The sequence below is a fragment of the Phoca vitulina genome, unplaced genomic scaffold (genome assembly GCF_004348235.1).
Source record: "Phoca vitulina isolate PV1807 unplaced genomic scaffold, GSC_HSeal_1.0 scaffold63, whole genome shotgun sequence".
Classification (NCBI taxonomy): Eukaryota; Metazoa; Chordata; class Mammalia; order Carnivora; family Phocidae; genus Phoca; species Phoca vitulina.
Genome location: NW_022589766.1, coordinates 1,265,013 through 1,291,806, shown reverse-complemented (window position 1 = coordinate 1,291,806; position 26,794 = coordinate 1,265,013). Strand labels below are relative to the sequence as shown.

At 37.6% G+C, this 26,794-nt stretch overlaps 1 pseudogene; it reads right to left on the bottom strand.

Moving 5' to 3' along the window:
* Positions 1-17,830: 17,830 nt before the first annotated feature.
* LOC116623982 overlaps positions 17,831-26,794 on the bottom strand; it is a 76,370-nt pseudogene continuing 67,406 nt past the window's right edge.

Here is a 26,794-nt window from a genome sequence, read left to right as displayed (position 1 = left end):
CCATCCAAAACACCGATACCTCCCCTCTGGATAAACAGCATCCTAGGTTGTGTGCTTAAACGTGAAATTGCTGGATGCAATAGATGTAGTAGATTCAGGCTCAATGTGCATGTAAAACTTCTTGTTTTCCTGACCTATAGCAAAACTTGGAAAGTTAGAAGCTCCTTTCTGTCTGCAGTTGCAGATTTGCCGTAGCTTTCTCAGTCGGAGGTTCACACGGAGACTTGGAAGGGAAACAGCAAGGTGACGGTGGGCTGCTCTGCTCATAAGCAGGCACAGAAAGAGGCCATTTAGTTATTTACCTTTCCTGCAGCAGATGCTGTCCCACTGTCAAGAGCCAGCATACAGGCAACGTTTTTTTCCCTGGGAGCCGGCAGATGTGTTGTGGGCTTGGAGCTAATTGTGGTGACGGCTTCCTGACCATGGGGTAACAGCTATGTGGTGCTATGTTCCATCTGGTTCCCCAGGGGCCTTGTTGTGGCAGGGACATAGCAGCATCCCAGGTGGGCCAGAGAGAGAGCTGCTGTGGAGTCATTCCCAGAGGCCCTGTATGAGGCCCTTCCTTCAGCCTTTCTGAGAATTTTGTATGCCCCTACTCTCCTGTTTCGAATTGCTTTCTGCTTCAGACATCTAGATTTGTTTTCATTATATTCAACTGAACCACGGCCGAAGCACTAGGTTTTAGGAATTAGATATCTTTGTTTTTACTAGATTCTGCCGTATTGCTCTTTCAAAATATTGGATCAATTTATACCACCACCTATATGAGTTCCTGTTTCCTCATACCCTCAACAACATTTGAGATCGCCAATTGTCAGATTATTACTATTTCTCCTCCTCCTCTTTCTCATTGTTATTATTTGTCCATCTGATAATTGTAAAATAGCAAACTGGTGTCTCTCTTTAAGTGCCCTAATTATTCGTAAACTGAACAGTTTTTTTTTTTTTTTTTAAGATTTTATTTATTTGACAGGGAGAGACACAGCGAGAGAGGGAACACAAGCAGGGAGAGTGGGAGAGGGAGAAGCAGGCTTCCTGCCAAGCAGGGAGCCCGATGCGGGACTCGATCCCAGGACCCTGGGATCATGACCCGAGCCTAAGGCAGACGCTTAACGACTGAGCCACCCAGGCGCCCCTGAACAGTTTTTTCATGTTTACTGTTTGCTTTCCTTTTTTAAATAATGCCAGATGATCTCGCAAATCTATTGTGCTATTGATTTGTTTATAATTTTCTGTTTTTTAAGAGATTTATTTAGAGAGTGAGTGAGCAGGGGGAGGGGCAGAGGGAGAGGGAGAGAGAAACTTAAGCAGACTCCCTGCTGAGCACAGAGCCCCATGTGGGGGCTGGACTTCACGACTCCAAGATCAGGACCTACGCTGAAACCAAGAATCAGACACTTAACCGACTATGCCACCCCAGCGCTCCACTATTTATTTATAATTTTCTATGTCAGTATGTAGAAGTTCGTAGTGTCCCTGCCACTCCCAGTCGTTGGCTGGAAGCATCTCAGGGGAGCATGATCTCGGGGAAAACTCAGCAACGAATTCCAGAGCTCAGTAGCTGAGGCCCTGGTCAGCCCTGCTCTGCGTGGTAAGACGCTGGTGAGGCGCATTCTTAGGGCTACCACACTCCTCCCTGCGTGGTTCAGATCTGCTTCTTCATACAGGTCTGGGAAGTGGCTCCTCTGTGTGTTCCCTGTCCTTCTTTCCTGAGGGGAAAATGAGAACAGGGTTAATGGGATAAACTAGAGGCCCCCTTACTGCAGATGATCCCAAACTGTAACTGATGCTCCACTCTCCATTCTAAAACTCCTCCGCCCTCAGCTACCCAACTCATCCGGTCTTGGTGGCTCACCTCGTGGTGTGATCCAACCCTTTGCTTCTGAAGGTCCAAAGTTTTGATAGTCATTCTCTCGTCAGTTCTGGATTACTGCACATAGCCATATACACTTAATTGTAGGAGGGGAATACCAGGAGGTGTCCAAGTTCCACAGGTATTTCTCCTTGCTCCCACATTGTGTAAAAGGAGTCTTATCTCATCCTGATGATCAAGGCCAGTTACTCCTGCTAATATTGTGACCCCTTTAGTGCCTGCTTTTCCCTGGGCACAGAGTCCAAAGTGCCCTGGTAGCTGGTATAACTCATAGTTCAGTAGAATTCTTAGCTGTGTACTTTAGCAAGAACGTACATCTTTGGGGACCAGGATCTCTAACCCTGAAGAACCTAGAGTTATAGGAACAGAAATCATAAGTTCCCCCAATGAATCATTGGGAACAATGGTAAGTGGGGCCACCCATACCTCTACCCCCTGGTTTCTGAGCACATGTATCCTTCCTTTTGGGGACAGACCACTATATAGAGAGACATTGAATAAATGCATTGTGCTGTGAAGAGTCATGCTTTACTCCTTTCAGACGTTCACTCAGAGCTGGCATTTCAGTTTCACCTTTAGGAGGTCATTCTTATGTTCCATAAAAGGCCAGAAGCCTCCTGATGGCATAGTATATAATATAACCAATGAATCTCATAGTCATGGGCCACTCCAGCACCTTTTTACATCCATCACTTAACATCAGTCTCCTGATCTGATGAGATATGTAGAGAAGTTCATGCCCATGGCTCAGGCATTCTGTCAGCCCCCAAGTCGTGGTGTTGGCTATGACTGTTGCTGTGTGGGCAGGAGACGAATGCCCATATTCACAACTTATTTATTATCCCCATGAAATTGAACAGATGGTCTTTTCAGGATAGAAGGAACTCAATGTAATGGACTTGCCAAAGTTCGTGTCCTCGAGGAATGGTGCCATATTGGGTATTCAATTGTTGGTCTCTGTTACTGATAAATTAGGAATTCAGAGGTATCAATAGATTTGCCTTGGTAAGTGGGATTCTGTGCGGTTGGGCCCATTTACAGCCTCTGGCTCTGTCACCATGACCACTCCACTCATGTGCTCATACCAGTTGTGGATGGCCAATGACAAAGCATGGCTAAAGATAACTGGCTCAGTCACATTATCTACTTGGTTGTTCAGGCAAGTGCCTCTCCTGTGCTTTATGTTCTTCTATGAGAGTTAACAAAATAATTACATTTTGTGCCCACTTCTATATGACCTCCACATGCCTCTACCTGGAAGGTATCTCCAATATTCCAGTTCTTTTCCTCCAAGGCCCTTCACTGTCACTTTGGGTCATTTCTCCTTCCACAAAAAAGACAAGTAGGTTAACTGCTCATAGTTTAGCCCATTTTGGAAATTATCACTTTTGACCATCTTTCAGGATGACCCCTGAATATGGATCTGCAGCCATGGCTCATTTTCAGTTTGTACCCACATACCGACCTGAACTATTCATAGACCAAGCCCAGTTACTTCCTTCCTCCTTCAGCTGGTTGCATAGGAACCACATCTGGTCATTGGTACAAGTTGATGGAGGGGCACTGGTGCAACTCTACAGGTGACACAAGGTCTGGACTACATGTTCATGGATGTAACTTGTACCCTCTGGCTCTGCACAGGTTCATTCCCAGATGCATATTTCCATTATATTATAGACAGCTGCTGCTAGGCCTACCAGAGGTGGTGGGCTGGGCAGAACCGAGCTCATAATGGGAAATTCCAAAGGCATTGTCACTTTGTGTCCCATGTTCAAGTGCCCCATCAGTGAGATGTCAAAAGATACTTATTTCTTAAAGGACTTATAATTCTCTTGTAGATAATGTGGCCCCAGAATCCCAGGGGCCTACATTGTGATTCTGTGCTAGAGCTTGCCATAAGGTCCATACTGCATCCTTTCCCACCACTGACACTTCCAACACCATAGTGTTTGCTGGATTGTGTGGTCCAGGTGGCAGCACTGATCACACTATGGTTTGGACCTGCTGCAGTGTCCTTTCCTACACCAGGAAACCCAACAGTCTTTCATGTTTCCTGGTAATTATTCTTTGGTATGAATGTGTTGCCAGTAGACCAAAAAGGGTCTATCAGGCACTGTGTTTCCTTCTTTGTGATGGAAGAGGCAAACTGCTGCAATTTGTGTTTTACTTTGAAAGGAATATCATGGTACTCTCCTGACTCCAGAATCCCCCACATGCCACTGAAGTATCCAGCCCCTGAGTCTTTTCAGTGTTTATTTTCTCTTCTCTGGGATGCACATATCTTACCAAGGCTTATACAAGACTAGCCACTTCTTTCTCACCTTGCCAACTTCGCATGATGTCGTTGGTGTTGTGGAATATTGCGACATTCTTTGAGATGTCCAGGTGGCCCAGATCTTTTAGAATTCCTAACAGAGGACGAGAGACTTAACATAGTCCTGAGACATAATCATGAATAAATATTGTTGTCTGTCCTATGTGAATGCAAACTATTTCTGATCTTGTTTTCCAATTTGAATGGAAAAGAAGAACCCATTTGCCAAACCAATGGCTACATCCCATGTACCTGAGACCTTATTAATCTGTTGTAGCAACAATAGCACATTGAGTGCTGCAGCTGTAGCTGGGCTTAGTGCTTGATTAAGTCTGGCAAAGAAGACAATCATCCTCTAGGATCCATCCAGTTTCTAAAGGAGCCAGATTGTTGAATTAAATAAAGATATGGAAGGGACCACCACACTTGACTCTGAGGTATTTAAAGATTGAACTCATCTCTACCATCCCCTGCAGAATGTATTATTTTAAAAAATAATTTATTGATGTGAAATTCACAAAACACAAAATTTATTGTTTAAAAATGAACAACTGAGTGGCATTTAGTACAATATTGTACTGAATGTTACAGTGTTAGGCAATCATTACCCCTATCTAGTTGCAAAACATTTCCATCACTCCAAAGTAAAACCCCTTACATATTAAGGAGTTTGTCCCTGTATCCCCCTCCTCCAGCTTGTGACAGGCAATAATCTGTGTTCTTTCTCCATGGCTTTAACTATAATGAATATTTAATACAAATACAATCATACAGTATGCGACCTTATATGTTGAAGGTTCATCCATGCTGTTGTATGTATTAGTACTTCATTTCTTTTTGTGGCTGGATAATATTCTGTTATGTGTATATAACACAATTTCTTTATCCATTCCTCCATTGGTGAACCTTGGGATTGTTTTCATCTTTTGGCTTCACTATTGTGAATAGTGCTGCTATGAACACACATGTATGGATATTTGAGCACTGTTTTCAATTATTTTGGTTATATACCTAGGAGTAGAATTGTAGGGGTCATATGGTAATTCTATCTTCAACTTTTTGAGGAACCAACAAACGTTTTTCAGCACGTAGTCAAGTCATTTTGCATTCCACCGGCAATGTACAAGGGTTTCATTTTCTCTACTTCCTCTAATTGCCAATACTTATTTTCCATTTTTCCAATTCCAGTGATCCTAGTGGGTATAAAATGGTATCTCACTGTGGTTTTGATTTGCATTTTCATAATGACTAGTGATGTTGAGTATCTTTTCATATGTTTGCTGAGCCTTCGTGTATCTTCTTTGGAGAAGTGTTAATTCTAGTACTCAGACCATTTTTTAATTTTGTTGTCTCTGTTGTTGAGTTGTCAGAGTGCTTTATATATCCTGGATACTAGACCTTTATCAGCTATATGATTTGCCAACATTTTCTCCCATTCTAAAAGTTGTCTTTTCACTTTCTGGATGTTTTTTGATGCTCAAACTTTTTTTTTTTTTTTTAATTTTAATGACGTCTGACTTATGTATCTCTTATTTTTTTGTGCATGCCTTTAGTGTCATAGCTAACCAGGTCATTATTATTTTTGTGTTAACTTCAGCACTCACCAAACGACTTTCACATAACTGTCCTGTCCTGTGTTTCTACAAACTGATTTTAAAACTGGGTTTTGTTCTGTCCTAATATGGCATGGGCTCAATCTAGTGATCATTACAACTTTTGAGTGTGCTTTAAATAACTTTCTTTATTCTTTAATGTTAAAAGTGATATGAGTACTTTCAAAGGGATAAGTGTAAGTTTCCAAGGTGTCCAATTTACTTAGAAGTTTAAAATCTTGGGGCTAGAAATACATTTGAGGTCTCACATCTCAACTTCTATCAATGCAGGATTCCCTTTGATTCTGTTCCTCATGGATGACTGTCACACTTGAATTCTTCTAGTGACAGGGAGACTAGTGTTTCAGAAGGGTTAAGTTGTGTCATTGAACAGCATTAATTGTTACAAAATTTTTTTAAAAAATGACATAAACTCAGGGGCACCTGGGTGGTGCAGTTGGTTAAGCGTCTGATTCTTGGTTTCTGGTCACGTCATGATTTCAGGGTCATGAGATCAAGCTGAGCACAGAGCCTGCTTAAGACTTTCTCTCCCTCTCCTTCTTCCCCTCCCCCCCATCAAATAAATAAATAAATCTTTTTTAAAAAAGATATAAACTCTAACATATTTCAACTTTATCCCATTTGACCTACTTTTATTATCTAAAGCTACACAATATGAAGCTATTCTTTTTTTTTATGATAGTGCCTCAGAATTGTAGAACTATACAGTGTCTTTCCTATGTATTTAAGCTAAACAGTTACCGTACATATAGCTCTTCCTCATTTCTAAATTTGGATTCTAGATATGTCGTCGTCCAGATCACCCTCCTCCAACAAAACTTCATTTTGTCAATGTTCTTCAAGTGTAAGATTCAGAATAAAACAAAATGCTCAACTATGACCAAAGGCAAGAAATGTAATTATTTGTACATCATGATTTTATTAATGAAACTCTGGTTGCTAACTTCCTTATTAGTCAGCCTCATGTAGATCAAGCCCATTTCATGTACTATCATTTATATTTGCCCTAGTGACAATACCAACCCCTAAGGAGAACTCTATGTCTCTGCAATGTGAACTAAAGTGATATTCCCCCATTCTGAAGTATATTATCAGGGCTTCCAGGACCACACAGGAAGGCTCATGATACCTTACAAGGAAAATGTACTATTTTAACATCAGACTGCATGAAACATGTTGCATCTTGGCCACAAAGTGGATCCTATTTGTGTGTCAGTTTCTGATTTATTCTTTTAGAATATATTGGCATATGCCCACTCTGCATCTAACCAAGAGAATACTGGAATCATACTGTAGTTGCTGTGTGTGTGTGTGTGTGTGTGTGTGTGTGTGTGTGTGTGTGAGAGAGAGAGAGAGAGAGAGAGAGAAAGAGAAGGAGAAAGAGAGAGACTGGCTTATTTCATTTAGCATAATGTTCTTAAAGTTCATCCATGTTGTAGCATAAGTCAGAGTTTTCTTCCTTTTTAAGGCTAAATAATATTCCCTTGTATATATACACTACATTTTGCTTATCTATTCATCTGTCAATAAAACTTGGGTTGTTTCCATGTTGGAGCTACTACAAATAATGCTGCTATAAACATGGGTGTACAAATCCTAGGTTCAATTTTTTGGAGTATATATATGGAAATGGAATTGCTGGATCATATGGTAATTATATTTTTAATTTTTTGAGAAACTGTTATACTATGTTTTCTATAGCGACTGCACCATTTCGCATTCCCATCAACTGTATACAAGGGTTCTAATTTCTTTCCACATTTTCACCACCACTTGTTTTTTTCTGTATTATTTTTTTTAATAGACATCCTAATGGGTGTGAGATGGTATCTCATTATAGCTTTGATTTGCATTTTCCTAATGATTAGTGATGTGTTTTCTAAGCTTATTTTGGATGAGGCTTGAGGCTTAACAGGTGTGATGTTTATCAAAGACATAACTGGTAGTGTTGTTAGAATGTGAACTCATATGTAGTAAAGGAAAAGTTGGCAGTCACTGCAATGATCCATTGGTCAGCTTTGGTGGATTAATATTCCAGGAATTCTCAGTTGCAGGAACAATTGCTTCTGGTTTCTGTCCTTATCTACAAAAGACTTAAAGGGACTTACTCCAATCTCTGGTGAGAATATTCAGAATGAATCAGCATTTGAGTAATGTATATCATTATCAGTATAAAATAATAAAGAATAGACAGAAAATCAGCTTAGGGCAGTGTAAAACTAATTTTCTGTATGGGTGTGATAAGAAGCAGAGGGAGTTCTTCCTGTGTGATATATCAAGGTGATAATGTGCCCCATTAGGACAATTTGTTTTATATTTCTTAAAATAGATATGACTGAGAAAATGACAGATGGAGGTCAGGAAAAAATTCATGAAGTCCTTCACCTTATATTCATAAATCAATGACTTGGTCCCAGAGAGGTGGCTAAAAATATATTTCTCTTTCAGATGAAGGAGATTAGGTTGTGAAAAGAAGAATGTGTTGACTGAAATGACTGAGAACATCACCTCTGTCATTCACACTGTACTATAGCATTATGTGGAACATAAGGAACATGATTTTTTTTCTTTCACTTGTACCAGTAACACACAAATCTCTCCCCTGTCCCCCTCCCCCCTCTCTCCATGTCTCCCCCTCTCTCCCCTTGCCTCCCCATGCCTCCCCCTCTCTCCCCCCTCCCATCTCTGCCAGTCTCTCTCTCTCTCCTCTCTTTCTCTGCCTCTCTCACACACACAGATACAGATTTCCATTTTATAGATGAAACCACATGAATTTAAGTCAGAAAAATAATTAGGTTCAACTAAATCTTTGGTCCCTGGCAGGGAAATAGTTAAGGAAGAAATAATTTAAATGAAATTGCACCAAGTATTTTCATGGGGGAAGAATTAGAAAAAAAAATACCCAGAAGAGATTATGTTGAAACAATACTAATGCCTGAAAAAATAAGACTTTAGATGTTTCTCACTCTTAGAAGGCAGTACCAGAATCAACTCCCAAAAGAGATCAGTATGTGAAATGACAATCTTGGGCTGAGAATGAAATTTTTAAAGTTCACTGTGAAATACTGATTTTTTAAAATAATTCCTTTTTGAAATATCTGTAATCTTTTAAACTTATAATAAGTTACAACCTAAACTATAATGAGGGTACTTAACATGTCAGGAAACAAGGAGAAAGAGTCAAATGGCAAGGTAGCATTATGAATTTCTAGTGAGATTTGCACTCTTGCTTCTGTTTTTTATCGCATTCCATAAGCGTCACAGAAAAAAAATCCTTTAAAGAAATACATCCTACAGCTTATCACTCATGTCAGAGAAAACCCGTTTAATGCTTTTGTTGGCCATGATACTGAAAATAAGTCTTGATTGAAGCAAGCACAGTCATATATTGAAGTACACAAATAGACGCATTTGCTTGGTTTATTCTGCAGCCTTGCTACAAGAATGCAAATTAGCTTTTCCAAGCCCAGTTTCAAGCTGTCAAGTGACAAAGGGGAGGGGGGAGGGGGCAGGAAAAAAAAATCAATTGAGTTAATCTAGCACAGAAGTCTACAGATTAATTATGTTTTAAAAAAACTGAAAACAAAGTGTTTTTTGTTGGCAACTTGAAAGATTGGTGCCTGAAATACTCCTTAATACTATGTAAACAAATGGAGCTTAATCAGTTGCAGGGACAGCAGTCACCATACCTGCAAATGGTGTAGAGTAAGGTTGTTACTTTCCTTTCAAATAAATGAATAGGGCAGAGAAGACAGTTCTTTTGCAGCTGCAGACAGAATTTATATATTGCTTACAGGATGGTGACAGATTGGCACTGTGACTTCAAATGCCAAGTAGGTATCAGTGTGCTTATTCTTTCCGTTGGGACTCTAGGGATTCGAGGGCAATTAAACAGGCAATAAAATTCTCATTTTATCCCTAGCATTTTGTAGTAGAGACATGACTTCTGAGGCTTATAAGGGTGTGGAACATCCTCATTACTGTTTTTGGTTCATTTGGATGGATTAAGCCCACTTTTGTAGGATTGTTATTCAACCATCAATTCAGTAAATCAAAAAACATACATTACTTTGGTTCTTGACCCAACCCTGACTTAAATATTGGGAAATTTACTTGTTGATTAGCTACTTGATGTTGATTGAGAATCCAAGCATGGTTAGCTCTGTGTGCTAGAATAAGCAGAAAGGTAAAGTTGAGCTCTGACTCTATGGAACTTTGGGAAGGGCAGACTAACTTCAGGCAAAGTAGCAAAGGTTGTCCTTTGGAAGATAGTGGGACCCTAAAAGTAACAGATGCCTCTGAGGTATTACCTAGAGCATTCAAGCATTCAAGGCTTTTTAGTAATTAAAAAAAAAATTAGTAATTAAAAAATATTTGAGTTTATGAAAAAAAAAATACTTGGCTATGAATGGAAGAGAGATCCAGAGGAAAGTAAAATGATTTGGTATGGTTTTGAATGGCAGATGTTCACCAATTGGCAGCAAGAATTAAGGCAACTAGAAGGAGATGGGGATAAAATGGGACAAGTTAATTTGTTTGAAATGCAAAGAAGATAACTCTAGTCCTCACAATTTTAAATGAGATCAGGGATGTTGTAGAGATAAGATGCAGGTTTTGTGGAGAAGCACTAAAGATAACTTTCTGAGATTATTTTTACTTTTATGAAATGAAAAATTAGAAGAGAGAATTTGGCAATGCATTGGAAGTAGAGGATACTTTGAAGACATTTCCCTGCTTTCAGTTGGAAGTTAAATGGGTATGGTTAGATTACAGCTGAATATAGAACATTGGCTAAAATCTGCAACAGGAAATAGCAAAGAGCAGATTATTAATTAGGACTCTTGTTTTTACCCAGTGTTTTCAATAGTTTTCCATTTATTTCATTAAAAAGGTATCCATTACCTTAAACCCCCTACTGATAAGGAATAAGCAAAATTATATATTTTGTTGCATTAACTCATAATTACCTAGCACGTTCATGCGGTATAATCTCAGGTTTCACTTTATTTGTAAATATGCTTTATAATTGTACAGGCCACACAGCTTCATTTGAAAGGTTTGAATGTGTTTTCCCTCCTGCATTTATTATATTGACTTTGCTTAATAGCCATATTGCATTTGTTGAATAGGGTCTTAATGTAGATACTTTTTTATCCTTTTCTGTCAGATCCATCTTCTCATCCCTATCCTGTAAGGAATAAACATATCACAAAGAAAATTCAATGCAAAGTATGTGCCCATTAAATTCTGTTGATGAATACACAAAATGCCTGAGTAAACAATATACAGATATGAAAAATCCCTATATAGTCTTATAATGCACATGCACACACACACACACACATATGTATGCACACACACATATACATACAGACATACATTTAGATGTGAAGGTTGACATCCTAAAAATAAATTTTCTTTCTCACAGTAAGCCAAGTTACAGTACTTTGTTAAGCAATAGCATTAAATTATTCTCATTTTATGCATTGCCATCTGGCATACTTGTACTTTTTTTGTGAATCACAGAAAAAGCAATTCAAAACCAGACATTAAATAGACTCATAAGTAATTATCGACATATTAAGTAGTTTCTGAAGACAGGTTTGAACACATACATTCCAACAGGATTTTCTTAGGTTGATAGCCATAAGCGTTTCCATTGAGAAAAAATATTTTATAATATTATTGTAAAATAATTTGGCAAACTGTTTCTATGTGCATCTGCTTGAGTCTTCTTAAAACATGCTACATTACAAAAGTAATTCTGTTCTGTGATTCATGCTCATCCCCTTTTCTGTGACATTTTTCCACATTTTATTAATGGGGAAGGAATCCTTATAATGAAAAAAAGTGTCTTCATCCTGAAAACACCCAGATTGTTCTGCCATATACATCTCAGGATTCTGTGCATTTGGAGGGAGAGTGGGTGGAGTTCATCTACTTTCTTTGTGGAACAGGGCTCATGCCATAGGGACCACTCAGATGCTCTCCCATTTGCTTGTGAAAGTAGCATAATGATGTCACAGGAAAACTGGTTTCATTTTTTTATAGTCCTGATCTTAAGAAATATGCCTTTATATTTAACCAAAACAGATGCCCCTGCTAGAACTACTAGTCTGGAGGACTTTGTGATGCCACATGGCAGCCATTTGTAATTTTGGTCACACTAGTTTATATGTCGTTGAGCCTCTTGAAACGTGGTCCTTGGAACCAAGCACCATAGTCCAAACATGGGGTCCAAGAACAGAGGGGTTCTCACTTTGTTTTCCTAATAGAAATATTGCAGTCATTCACAGACTGCATTCGTCTTGTCAGGAGACACTGCAAACTGTTGCCTAAAACTGATCTTGACTCATTAAAATCATGAATATTTATTAAATTTTTTTTGTCTTCTCAAATGTGTATACCTAAACATAGACATCTGTAATTAACCATATTAGATCCCATTCTATAGTTGTTTCTGACTTTAACGATTAAGAAATCTTTTAACAACCATTTAATGTTTATGACCATAAAAATAAAATACCTTTTAGGACAGAAAAAGTGAAAAAGATAGGACAGAAATAGACAAATATTAGACAAAAGTAGAACAAAATATGTATATATATATAAAATGCCTAAGACACCACCATCACGATTATATGTGTAACAATTTTATATGCTGCTTTTTTTTCCCACTTTAAATTACTTTATGGATATTTTATTGTATTATTTAATATTCTTTTGAAATCTGATTTCCAGGAAGAACTGAATAATATTTGACAAAATGGGTATATTTAGTTAAGTAGTAGACTGTTATTAAGGATGTGTCTGTCAATTTTTTTCTATTGAAAATAATACTACTAAAAACATTCTTATACTTAAAATTTTGCATGCATGTCTCAATAACTTTAGAATAAATTACTGGATATAGATTCCTTGGATTAAAATTGTGAATATTTAGAGGAAATCTTAATGCATATTGCCAAACTGAAATTCATTCTCAAGGTGAATTATATTTTCCAATATGTAAATCCATATAATAAATATGTATGTGTATATATAATATTTATAACATATGTATATATAATATATAAATTTATATGTATATACACATGTGTAGATAAGTTTACATTTACATATACATGCACATGTATATGTGTGTGCATAGATATAGATATCTGGAGTGGGTAGAAAGAAGGAGAGAAACTGGAAAGATTCTACCAAGTATTATTATGACTAATCTTATAGCTGAATCTTAACTGTGGGGTTGAATTTATTATGTCAGGGTAAGTGTTACATTGTGCTATCAGACTAGTCCAGAAATTTATACCCTGGGTTTGTGGGATACAAAGGTACTATGATGGACCTGACCTGAATTTTACCTTTCTTGTTTCTTTGACAAACATTTCAGTAACAAACGGAGTAATGAAAGTCTGAAATTTTAGTAGGGTATTACCATTGCATGAAAAGATGGATGTGTGAAATTCATCCAGAGGTAACAATAAAACTACAAGCTTTAATGGGGTATGGTAAAAATTGTTGCTGTTATTTTCTGAGAAGACAAATATTCCATTGAAGCTTCCTTGGTGGTTGCAAAGTTTTACTTATGAGCATTGATGGACTATGCTGGGTTTGGCACTACAGTTCATTTAGACTAATAAAAGTATGTTCCTTTTATTCTGAAGATATTACTCTCTAAAAGGGGAAACTGAAAAGTAAGCAGTGATCTATGCAGTGATCAGATATGTGCAGAGGTCTGTGTGAGATTCCCTGGGACACTCAGTTCTGCCTTTAACCCTCCACTTTAGCATTCTCCTTCTTCCCTAGTCACCTATCTCTGTTCTGTAGTGACCAAAATAGTATAATGGGACAGGAAAGGGTAAATGGGTGGGCTAACAATGGACCAAAAAATCTAAGCAGAAGTACACCCTAACCTACACCCTGTCTTCAAAGAAAATTAAATTACCTTTAGGCAAGACCAGTCCAAGAACTTGGCAGCAAATTTTGCTAGTGGCATATCCTGGCACTTGCTTACAACTGTGTATACCTGTTCTCTGCTTGCCGCTAAGCAGAGAAGGAGGGATATGCTGGGCACCAGAGCAGGTCTGGCCCCTAAATAAACCGACGTATCTCTGCGTGAACACCACTCATTGCTGATTTACTGGTGAGGGTAACTTTGTTGCATAGTCACTGATGTTTGCACATCTAAACTGTGTAAGAGGGGCATCTGGGTGGCTCAGTCGGTGAAGCGTCTGTCTTCAGCTCAGGTCATGGTCCCAGGGTCCTGGGATCAAGCCCTGCGTCGGGCTCCCTGCTAAGCAGGGTGTCTGCTTCTCTCTCTGTCCCTCTCCCTGCTCATGCTTGTGCGTGTGCTCTCTCTCTGAAATAAAATAAAATAAAACTTTAAAAAAATAAAATAAACTGTGTTAGAGCCAAGAATGCAAACAAAAGATGAGAATTTCCAGTTCTGCAAGTTAGAGGAGCCACAGGCTTTAGTCTTCCATCAGAAAACTCTTAAGATTGTTATTTACAAGAGCTGCCTTATTATTTCTATAAAATTGGGAACTATCATTCCTTCTCTGCAACACAAAGATTGGTAACTCAGATTGAGAATTCAAGCTATTATCTGGACACCTGTAAAGGACCAAATGCAGAAAAAGCCTGCAAATGACAATAGTGTCAACCTTCACACCCACAACAGGGAGATGATGAAGTAAAACCGTTTATCAGGCTGCATCAGGAATGGGTGCAAGAAAACCCAGCTACACAATGAAGACCCAAAGACCGTGGCAATCCAAATATTTCCTCAGCTACATCGTCAATTACTAGTTCACTGTGAAGTTCCCACCACACCTCTGGGTTGTGAAAAGAACTCTAAAACTCTAGGTGCATTTGAGAGGGTAGAGGTGACAGTGGTGAATAAGGGTTCCAACAGAACTTCCTTACAGCTTCTGGGAAGCAGCAACAAACGGGTCCTTACCCAAGTCATCGTGACAGATGAGGTGACCAAGAACTGAAGCCTCTGACAAGCAGTGAGAACCATTTAAGGAAAGTGCAGTACATGAAGGAAAGCAAAACAAAGAGCAAGCTGAGAGGTAGAAAGAAAGCCACAACATGTGGTGTCCTAGAGTTCAGGGAAAGAACATTTATAAAAACATTGAGTAATGAAAAATAGCAAATATCAAGAAGACTCAGAAAAGAGAAGTGATTAGCCACAAAGAGCTGATAGATGATCACAAGGAAAATGATGTGTCAGGGTAACAGAGAAAGCAAAGCCAGAGTGTTGTGAGTTGATGAATAAATGGGAAGTGTGAAAATTAGAGACAATAAGAATAGACAGTAATTCTAGGATTATTTCATGGAATTTGATTTAGGATGAGAGAGACTTGAGGATGTTTAAGTGATTATATGATACAGATAATATACGGTAGCAAATAATTCCTCTCTGTGGTGTTACACATTTCAGTCTTAATTCTAGCCCTTCCATTTCCAAGCAGCGTGATTTTGGACATTTCTCTGGGTCTTCCTCTCTCCTTCCTCTCTTCATCTGTGAATGTGGGTCCACATCCTCTCAGCCAGTGTTAGCTAATTTGTTTTATTTGAAGTCACTGCAGAAAGAGGGAAAAATCAGTGCAGCCAGGTCTCTTGGGAGGTAGCAGGCTATAGATTCGAGAATTCTGGCGAATGAATTAATCCTTCAAAAGGGGAAGGTCTCTCTTACACTTTTACTCACATGTAAAAGATAAAAATAAGGGTTCAGGTACATTTACCTTTATGGGTTTGACATGGACAGATTTCCAATTGTAATGTCATTTGTTCTGAAATAAAAGCTAGAATTATTAGCTCCAGGTACGTTACAGGGCTAGTGAGTTAGTTGAAGAATACAGGAAGATGAAGATTTAAAATAGCTAGAAGAGTAATGGTGAGAGAGTTTACTGAGACAACAGGTTGACAGTCTTGGTGCCCATCTGATGCTAGAGAAAATGCACCTAAAGGAACAGCACTTTGTGGGATTCTGGTTTTTCTCTGAACAGTGTCTCTACTCTGGCATTTGATTAGGGAAGTGCCATTGAAATCTACAGGAGAAAGAAGGGGGTGAAGGGGGTGGGAATGAAATATGATAGAAATAGATAATGGAAAAGTAGAATAGAAGGATGGAGATCTTGGTCAGATGAAAGGCAAGTTGGAGTAAAACTGGAGAGCTAGGAGGGTAGAAGTAGAAAAACGTGTGAAAAACAAACAAACAAACAAACAAACAAACAAAAACCTAGGGTGTTTATAAGCTGAACTTTTCTAGATTTTACAGACCAGGCATTTATCTGTGTGAGTGAGTTTACATTTCAGAAGGTTAGAGTCAAAGGCTAGGTCACTCATTTTATCTTTGTTGTCCTTACATCATCATTAATGGTTCTTCTTTCATTTTTTTCTAATCACACATTTAATAAATTATTTGTAAATCAATAAGTAAATACACTAAACCTGAAAATGTGAAAAAGGAAGACTATGTTACTGATCCATAGGCATGCAGGAGACTCCAACTGCACATAGATATGAGTGTTTTATAAATAGCGTAGTCACTGCAGACATACACCCCAGATATACATTGTTGATAATCTCATTTATGCCACCAACTCTCCTCAAAAAGATGAGTTCTGCTTAGTTCTAGTTAATGTGATCTAAATCCCAGACTAATGAAGTTTTACTGTATTTGAGGACCACTCTTTGGCTGATGTCCTAATCCCTTCCGTCATTTGTTTCTTTCTTACATATACATACATGGGTAAGCATTTGAGTGTGGGGGGGGTGGTTCTGAAGTTTATAACAACAATATACTGTTAGTGACTGGAATGGAAAGTTGTTTGCAATGACTCTGTAGCCCTGTTCTACACTTGTAGTTCAGTTGATTTTATTGCCCTCACCCGTCTACACAACGATCACACACAGGAGAAAAACACCGGGACCCTAAATCAAAGTGGTTATTCACAATGTTTTGCTTCAAATAAGATTTATATTTAAACATGAATCAAGAAATCTACATTGTTTGAGAGATATTTTAGAATCCTATATTTTGACCCTTTCTTGAAGAAAGGTGACACATAATTTCTGGATAATTTAGAAAAAAAAGTTATGACCCTTCTAGCTAGTTTTAAAATGAACATTTTTTTCTATCAGATTTCTAAATTTATCTTCCCGAATTCACTGGTTTCTAGAACTTGCCATAAGCTCTGAAATCTAGGAAACTACCAAGCACTATGTAACCCAGCCCAAGAATATACCTCAAAGTGTCTTAGATTTGTGTATCAGTTTAGGGGAAACAATTGATTCCACCAAATCCTGAAATCCTGTGCAGGGGAGTCCAATATCCCAGGCTGTACCCCCCCAGGACCACTCAGTGTTCTACTATGGAGACTTAAAAAGATCTGTTTTATGGATAAATGATGCCTATTCCCAAAGACTTCTCAAGAGACAACATCTTTACCACTAATCCCTTATATACCAAAGTGGCTGGAGAAAAAGTACACTTTAATTACACAGCACCAAATATAACTACCAATTTATTTTTCATCTGGAAAAATAAGAGGCTCTGAAAGAGGAGAGAAACTAAAAATCTCAAGATTAAAGGGTATTTAAAATTTTAATATTAAATCTTTTGCACAAACTTTTTCTCCTTACATGAAAAGTACTAAATAAGTTACATTTAAATGCCCTACTTATATAAAAATAAAATTAGGTACTTCTCATTTAAGAGAGAGTGGATAAGATTTAAAATATAAGGAATAGGAGTAAAGGATGAGCAGTATATCCAATCTAAATTACATCAAAAACCAAATATAAAATATAGACAGAACTTACATTTTTCTAAAAGGAAGTAAATATTCACTACCAACCCCAATAGGTAAATTACACTGATGAGAAGAAAGATACATGAACAAAGATATTTTCTTGCTTTGACTTATAAAAAAAAAAAAATGATACATTTCATGTTCGTTTAAATGTTTAGGGTTATAGTGTTAGAAATACATAATTCTACTTTTATGGACAGGTCAACTAGGGGAATATCACAATCATTTGAATTGGTTGTCTTCATACTGAGTAGGGCTTGCTTCTTCTCTCTTTCTAAGCTTTATTGAGGTAAAACTGATATAAATTACAAAAAATTATGTGTTAATGTATACATTTTGATATGTTTGGACATAAGCATACACCCATGATATTATCACCACAGTCAAGGTCCTAAACATATCCATCACCTCCAACAATTTCCTTGTGTTTTTTTCTTTGTGTGTGTGTGTGTGTGTGTGTGTGTATAAGAACACTTGACATGTCATCTACCCTCAATGTACTTTAAGTGCCTAATATGTATTAACTGTATGTACTATGTTGTATAGCAGATCTCTAGGACTTATGCATACTTTTTTAAAACTTCTCTGCACGTGTAAAACATGCCATAAGATGTCCTATATTGCAATGGAAAATGCAACTATTTTTAGGCAAATCCCATGAGAATCAATGGCATTAAGGAGAAAACTAGATTCCATACTTTCTTCTTTGTCTCACGTTTTTTCACACTCAAGCTCCTTGACATCTTGGCTGCTATAAGTGATGCAATTAGAAGTCCATGGCTGAGAATAGTATTTACTTTTGTCAGAATTGGGAGGTTTGTGTGATCATCATTTTCTTCAACATATGTCTCTTTGGAATCATCCACTGTAGTTTTTTGTTTATTATTATTAATTTTATAATCAGGAACATCAAAGCCCTCTTCTACTTGTGTTGACTTTTCTAGATTGGTTTTTACAGATATTTTCTCTCTTTATGAAGCCACTTCTCACCCATTGCCCAACATCTGTTGCAGTGGGGTGGATTCATTTTATTTCAAAAATTATACTTCCGGTAGACTGCAGAAGAAATTTCAGGATCTTCTTCAAGTGACTCTATATCACTCTGTCCTGCCTGATTTACCTTGATATACCTCATCATCTTCCTCTGAGAATTCTTCTTCTTCACTAAGGCTATAATCTTCTGAATCAAGACTCAACTTCAAATTCTACAGCGAAGTCATCTGAAACTGAATCTTTTTTTTTTTTTTTAAGATTTTATTTATTTATTCGACAGAGAGAGAGAGACAGCGAGAACAGGAACACAAGCAGGGGGAGCGGGAGAGGGAGAAGCAGGCTTCCTGCGGAGCAGGGAGCCCGATGCGGGGCTCGATCCCAGGATCCTGGGATCATGACCTGAGCCGAAGGCAGGCGCTTAACGCCTGAGCCACCCAGACGCCCCTGAAACTGAATCTTGATCCAACCATCCGAGTGTTCACTTACACCAGCATCAGGATCCAGATTTGCTGGAGTCTCTGATTCCATGCTCCTGCTTCTTCACAATAGATCTCCCTTATTACACATAAAGTGAGGCTTTCATCAAAGAAAGGGAAATACTGTCAGATTTCTGGTGCTTTCTTTTTCATTCACCAGGTAATTCATCCGAATTTTCATCTAGTCAGAAGTCATCTCTTCTTCTGAATTCCCAAAATACTCTTCTATCCCAGGCCCCTATGTGTGTGAGCACACTAGGTCCATAGGAAGAGGCCGCTGGCAGTGACAGAAGCTGGACCTCGGTCAGAGGGGCCTAGGGCCGCCCACCATCTGGGCTTCTTGCTCTCTCTTCCTCCCCATCACTAAGGCTGCTGAGGTTCCCTAGTGCACTTCCAGGGTGTTTGTGCATGTGCACCCAGGCCATGCAGCCTCACTAGTTTCTCCTTTCATTTTCAAAATTGTCCAGATTTGGACACAAATTCTGTTTTCATACCATGTATGAAAGATGTAAAGATCATTGGAAAGTAGAAGCCGAGGAAAGGCAAGGGCAGGGTACTTGAAGCATCATCCAAATGGGTACAGAATTCATGGCCCAGCAATGAGGGAAAAATAGAGGCCTTGAGTAAGAATACTAATAAATAAGTACATATTAATAAAACATATTTTATTTTTTTTCATATTAACAAAACATAATTGGATGAGAGCTAAAAACTCAAGTTTGAGTCCTCACATACTGTCAACTGCAATCCAGTAGAACATCTGGACACCTAATATGCAGCATGCATCTAATAGAGTGGTGAATGATTCCATGTGATGCTCCTCTGATTTAATTACCTTTAGAAGTCCAAGTTTGATTCCTTCCAAACTAGCATCTATTGCAAGTCTAACGAGTTAAAAGTTTGAGCTGGAGAATAGAGCCATTACAAAATAAAAGTAATCAAACAACTCTTACAGATCTCCTAAAGCAATGATTCACACAGGATTTCACACAAAACTCCCATTAATGCTAATGAAATTGGGTAAGTTGCAGGCTGAAACTCTCCCATACATTGATAGGTGAATAGTTCCCTGAGGTACTTACTTAGATGAGGGAACTTCTCTCCACTAATCCTCTCTGGATGAAAAATAAGAAATAATACTTCACAAGTTGGTTTCTTTTTAAAGTAGATGGCACAAATTCAGAATCATTGGTGTGAATTAATCAAAAGCCACATTAAGACATCAACTAGCTCATTTTCAACCAATCAAACCATCTTCCATTCAGATAGATACCAGTCGGCCAAAGTCTTAAGGTAGTCTTGTTTGTGGCTCTGAAAGTAACCCATTAAATCCATTCCATCTTGCTTCTTCAAGATTCTAGAAAAAGGAACTGTGCAATTATGTGAGGGAACTAGTTGAAAAATAGAAATTCCTGATTGCCTTAGTATGAATTGAAGAGTTCAGCTGCTGATTTAATTAGCTGCCTAGGGAAGGAAAGATCATGAAATGTTGAGTTAGAAACAATATAAGATCATTCAAAGACATACAAGTGATCGTACAGGTATAATTAAGCTTCTGGGGCAGAAATGGTGTGTGCGTGTGTGTGTGTGGTTCAGAAGAAGCAACTTTCACTAGCATGTGAGTGTTTTTGCTTAATAATAATCATTAGGATAATATCAATTTGATTGTGTACAACTCTTGACCTAGTCATCTTCTCATTTCTTACAATTTCCCAGGATAGGGGCAGGGTTGTGGTTACTATATTATTTTACAACTGACAGAATGAAGCTCAATTTAGTAAGTTACCTCATAGAAGAAAAGTGGTAGGCTCCCAAAAACACACATTAAGTCAAACAAATGTAAATAAAATAAATATGCTGATTTTGATGAGCATGATATCACAGAAAGTAAAGATTCTTAAAATCTCATTTAGTCTTCCCTTCTTTCTTCTACAAGTAATGCAACTGAGCCTTAAAATGGGAATTTTCTAAAAACCATCACCTAGGATCTTAATGTCAGAAGAAATTTCTGGGCACCTGGGTGGCTCAGGCAGCTGACTCCCTAACTCTTGATTTTGGCTCAGGTCATGATCAGGTCATGAGATTGAGCCCCGCGTGAGGCTCTGTACTCAGTGGGCAGTCTGCTTGAGATTCTCTCTCTCTCCCTCTCCTTCTGCCCCTACTTCTGCTAGCCTGCACTCTCTCTCTCTCAAATAAATCTTGAAAAAAAAAAATCTTGTGTGTTCCCTTTTGGTTAGTGATATCTAGAAAGTTTGTTGAATAGAGATAGATCCCCAAATACCGAAATATGTCTTTGATTTAATTATGCACAAATGCATAAATAGTTGTTACCATGTGCTGTTTGATGAAAATTATCTTGTGCTTCTTATTTTGACTAAGACCCAAATTACATTGAATTTAAGCATTAGCAGACACAATTTTGGCAAATTATATGGCTTTAAATAAAAGAAAATTTGCTGATTTATTAGACCTTAAGAATCAGTGCCACTACACATGGCATTTTAAAAATGACTACTCTAAACTCCACAGTTATAGTTGGAGATGTTTTAGTAATTGATGAAACAAGTAAAGTGAAAATCAGTAAGCAAGGTCACCTGGGTGGCTCAGTCGTTAGGCGTCTGCCTTCGGCTCAGGTCATGATCTCAGGGTCCTGGGATCGAGCCCCACATCGGGCTCCCTGCTCTGTGGGAAGCCTGCTTCCCTCTCTCCCACTCCCCATGCTTGTGTTCCCTCTCTCACTGTCTCTCTCTGTCAAATAAATAAATAAATAAATAATCTTTAGGGGAAAAAAAAAGAAAATCAGTAAGCAAATATAAGACCTGAACAACACTATCAACTAACTTGACCTAATTGACCCTCACAGGGCAAAGGGAGAAACCCAACAGAATACACACCATTCACCAAGATAGACCACTTTGTGTCACAAAAATTCTAGAATGAAGTTGCACAACATATATCCTCAGACCGCAATGGGGAGGAGAATAGAAATCAATAGAAAATAATTGAAAAAATACTCAAATATTTGGAAGTTTAAAAACACACTTCTTAACCCTATGTCAAAGATAAAAACAAAAATAGAATTAGGAAATATTCTGAATTAAATTAAAATGAATACATACCAGCTTTTATGTGTTGCAGCTTAAGTAGTGCTTAAAAACTATAGCATTAGATAAGTCTGGCTAGGGGTTTATCAACCTTGTTAATTCTTTCCAAGAATCAGCTCCTAGTTTTGTTGATCTGTTCTATTTTTTTTATTTGTATATCATTGATTTCTGCTCTAGTCTTTATTATTTCTCTTCTCTTGCTGGATTAAGGCTTTATTTGCTGTTCTTTTTCCAGCTTCTTTAGGTGTAAAGTTAGGTTGTATATTTAAGACTTTTCTTGCTTCTTGAGGAAGGCCTGTATTTCTATATATTTCCCTCTTAGGACTGGCTTTGCTGCATCCCAAAGGTTTTGTACTATCTTGTTTTCATATTAATTTGCTTCCATGTACCTTTTTAATTCTTCTTTAATTTCCTGGTTGACCCATTCATTCTTTAGTATGATGTTCTTTAATCTCCATGTATTTGTGGTCCTGCCAAATTTTTTCTTGTGGTTGACCTCGAGTTCCATAGCACTGTGGTGTGAAAATATGCATGGTATGATCTCAGTCTTTTTGTGCCATTTGAGACCTGATTTGTGACCCAGTATGTGATCTATTATGGAGAATGTTCCATGAGCACTTGAAAAGAATGTGTGTTCTGCTACTTTAGGATAAAATGCTCTGAATATATCTGTTAAGTCCATTTGTTCCAGTGTGTCATTCAAAGCCCTAGTTTCCTTGTTGATCTTCTACTTAGATGATCTGTCCATTGCTGTGAATGGTGGGGTGTTAAAGTTCCTTACTATTATTGTATTATTATAAATTAGTTTCTTTAAGTTTGTTATTAATTGATTTATATGTTTGGCTGTTTCCAAGTTGGGGCATAAATACGTAAAATTGTTAGATCTTCTTGTTGGACAGACTCCCTTATTATGATATAGTGTCCTTCTTTATCTCTTATTACAGTCTTTGGTTTAAAATCTAATTTGTCTTGGGGCACCTGGGTGGCTCAGTCAGTTAAGCCTCTGCCTTCGGCTCAGGTCATAATCCCAGGATCCTGGGATTGAGCCCTGCATTGGGCCTCCCTGCTCAGCGGGGAGTATGCTTCTCCCTCTCCCTCTGCCCCTCCCTCCAGCTTGTGCTCTCTCTCTTGCTCTGAGCTCTCTCTCAAATAAATAAGATATGTAAAAAATAAAATTAAAATAAAGTCTAGTTTGTCCCATAAAAGGATGGCTACTCCAGCAACCCTAGGGTTCATTCATACATGAATGGATAAAGAAGAGTGGCATATGCATATATACAATGGAATATTACTCAGCAGTCAAAGAGAATGAAATCTTGCCATTTGCAACAATGTGGATGGAACCAGAGCATATTATGCTAAGCGAAGTAACTCAGAGAAAGATAAATACCATATAATTTCATCATATGTGGAATTTAAGAAACAAAACAGATGAACATAGGGGAAGGGAAGGGAAAATAAGATAAAAAACAGAAAGGGAGACAAACAATAAGATCTCTTAACTATAGGAAACAAACTGAGGGTTGCTGGAGGGGAGATGGATGGGGAGGAGGGGGTAACTAGGTGATGGGCATTAAGGAGGGCACTTGATATAATGAGCACTGGGTGTTTCATGCAACTGATGACTCACTAAATTCTACCCCTGAAACTAATATTACACTATATGTTAACTAAATTGAATTTAAATTAAAAAAATTTAAAAAAATCACTTTCCCACAAATGGAAAAAAAAAAGGAGCAAATTAAATGCAAAAGAAAAAGAAAAAAAGGAAATAAGATAACAAAAATTAGTGAAATTGAAAATATAAAAGAGAGAAAAATCAATAAAACCAAAACTGGTCCTTTGAAAAGATCAATAATAAAATTGATAAAACTCTGGCCAAACTGGGGCAGCAGGATGGTTCAGTTGGTTAAGCATTTGCTTTTGGCTCATGTCATGATCTCTGGGTCCTAGGATCAAGCCCTGCATGGGGCTGCCTGCTCAGCAAGGAGTCTCCTTCTCCCTCTCCCTCGGTCCCTCCCCCCTACTCATGAGCTTGCTCTCTCTCTCTCTTTCTCTCAAATAAATAAATAAATAAAATTAAAACAAGAAAACAAAAACAAACCTCTGGCCAAACTGATTAAGAAAAAAAGACCAAAGACATAAATTACCAATATATTAAGAACAGAAGAGGGAACGTCACCTCAGGTCCTACAGACATTCAAAGGTTAAAGGAACCTTATAAACAACATTATGACTATAAATTTGGTAAGACAGGTTAAATGGATAAATTCTTTGAGTGAAACAGCTAAAAGTGAATTTTATTATCAATAATTTAGATTTTAATAGCCCTGACTAAAAAAATAGATTGGCTGAGGAAAGGAAACAAAATGCACCACCGCTGTGACTAACACCAACGTGTTTTATTTAATTGTTTTGTTTTTATACCTCTGCCTGACATTTTTTGGCAACATTAAGATCTACAGGGGTGGTCGCCTGGGTGGCTCCGTTGGTTAAGCAACTGCCTTCGGCTCAGGTCATGATTCTGGAGTCCCGGGATCGAGTCCCGCATCGGGCTCCCTGCTCAGCAGGGGGTCTGCTTCTCCCTCTGACCCTTCCCCTCTCATGCTCTCTGTCGCCCATTCTCTCTCTCAGATAAATAAATAAAATCTTTAAAAAAAAAAAAGATCTACGGGGTAAAGTTCAATCTCTTACTATCTGAGAAAGTCACATTTATTTCCATACTCTCTCCTCCCCCATTCTTCTTTAACAGATCTTATATCTAAGACAATGCACTTCCAGTTTTGAATGGTTTATAGTCCAAAAGAAGCTCTTGGATATAAGAAATAGAGCTAATAGTCATTTTCCCTGCCTAGACTGTGGTGAGTCCATTGGGATACCCTATTTAAGTTTTTTCTCAATTTGAACCTTAGGAATTTTACTAAATTGTATTAAATGAGAGCCTACATGGACTGATACTTTTGGGGAGATTTGAAATTATCACATTACTTTTTGTACCTCATCCTAGTTGTGGGCTTTGTGTGCTGGTAGTCAGTCACTAGTATAAAATAAAAATGCTTTCTAACATGAGTATTAAGTATTCATTAAGTTATTAATTCTCCAATAGGTCCAGGAAGAGAAAAAAATAGATCAAGATAGTTTTTATTAGTCAGAGAGATAATAACATGATAGCTATAATTTATTGAACGCTTGTATGTGCCAGGGAGCTCTGCAATTTTCATTCATTACTTAAATTAATCCTCATAACATCATTAAGACATGAGAATAATTCTTATTGTATCACAAGGATCCTATACTAAAGACTAAGAAATAATCTGCCAAATAAATTAGCAAAACTTAAGGGGGAAAAATCACCAGTGTTGGAAGTGGCTGTTGGGAAATGTATACATTCAAACTTGCGTAAAGGTGAGAGGGAGCTTAAATTAGTAAAAACCATTTTATTAAGTGATTTCTAATATAGAGAATCATAAAGGTGTTTTTATTTTGTTACACTATCTGCCAGGCTAGGAACATAGTCTAAAGGAATGGTTCAGGCTGTAGGGAAAAAAAAAAAAAAAAGACAAAACCTGGAATTAATGATATGAATTTGAGCAACAGCCATAATATTATTTTATTAGCAATATTTAACAATATTTATTTAGAAATTTATAATATTTAACAATATGTAATATTTAATAATAAGTAAAATATAGTGACCTGATTTTATGTTAAATGCGATGTGGAATAAACATACACACATGTAAGAATACACACATATGTATATAAAAATGAATACGTAACAGTTCTATATCTATATGTTTCTTGATTAAAACTATGTTCAAAGCATGATGCACAGACTAGCCGGCAACAGGCTAAGAGTTTTATTTCTAACATTTCCCACCACTTAGGTTATGTTTCTGCAACAGTGAATTGCTTATAGTACCCCAAATGAAGCTATGACTTATGCCTTGACTCATGGCATTTCTTTTTCCTGGAATGAACTTCCTATCCTTCCTGTCTTGAGTTAGCCCAGTTTATCCCTTTAGATACGACTTGGGAATCCTCTTTCCTCAGAATCTCTCTCTGCCTCTTTTCACGAAGAGCTAAGTTTCCCCTAATCATTCCATCCCACAGTCTCAGGCATTGCTCTCTAAACTAATCTCTTCATAGGCTTTGTAGACTACCATCTCCCCTGGGATCCCTTGTGAGCTCAGACACTATTCCATTTCTTCTTTATATTCCCAGGGTCTAGCAAGTTTTAGGTGTGCAGGAGCACCATAAGCTTCTCAAAAACAGAAACTGTAGGATCTGAAATGAAAGCAGTGTTTCTATTAAGGTAGTATGATTATATTAAAGAGTATGGTTCTCTTTTTTCAATTTCTCATAATTTTATACTGTGGTTATGCTGTTTTTATAATGAACAAAATATATACATTTAAACATGAAGCAAATGCATATAATGTCTATCTGTATTTGTAGTAGTACCAGCCTTCAACCAGCAAATTTTAGAAATACCTAGAGAAATAGTTATATTTCATGACAAACTTTAAATGTTTATTTGAAATCTGGGGTCAAAATTGAAGAAAACCTACATAAAAAAAAAACTATGCTGCATGC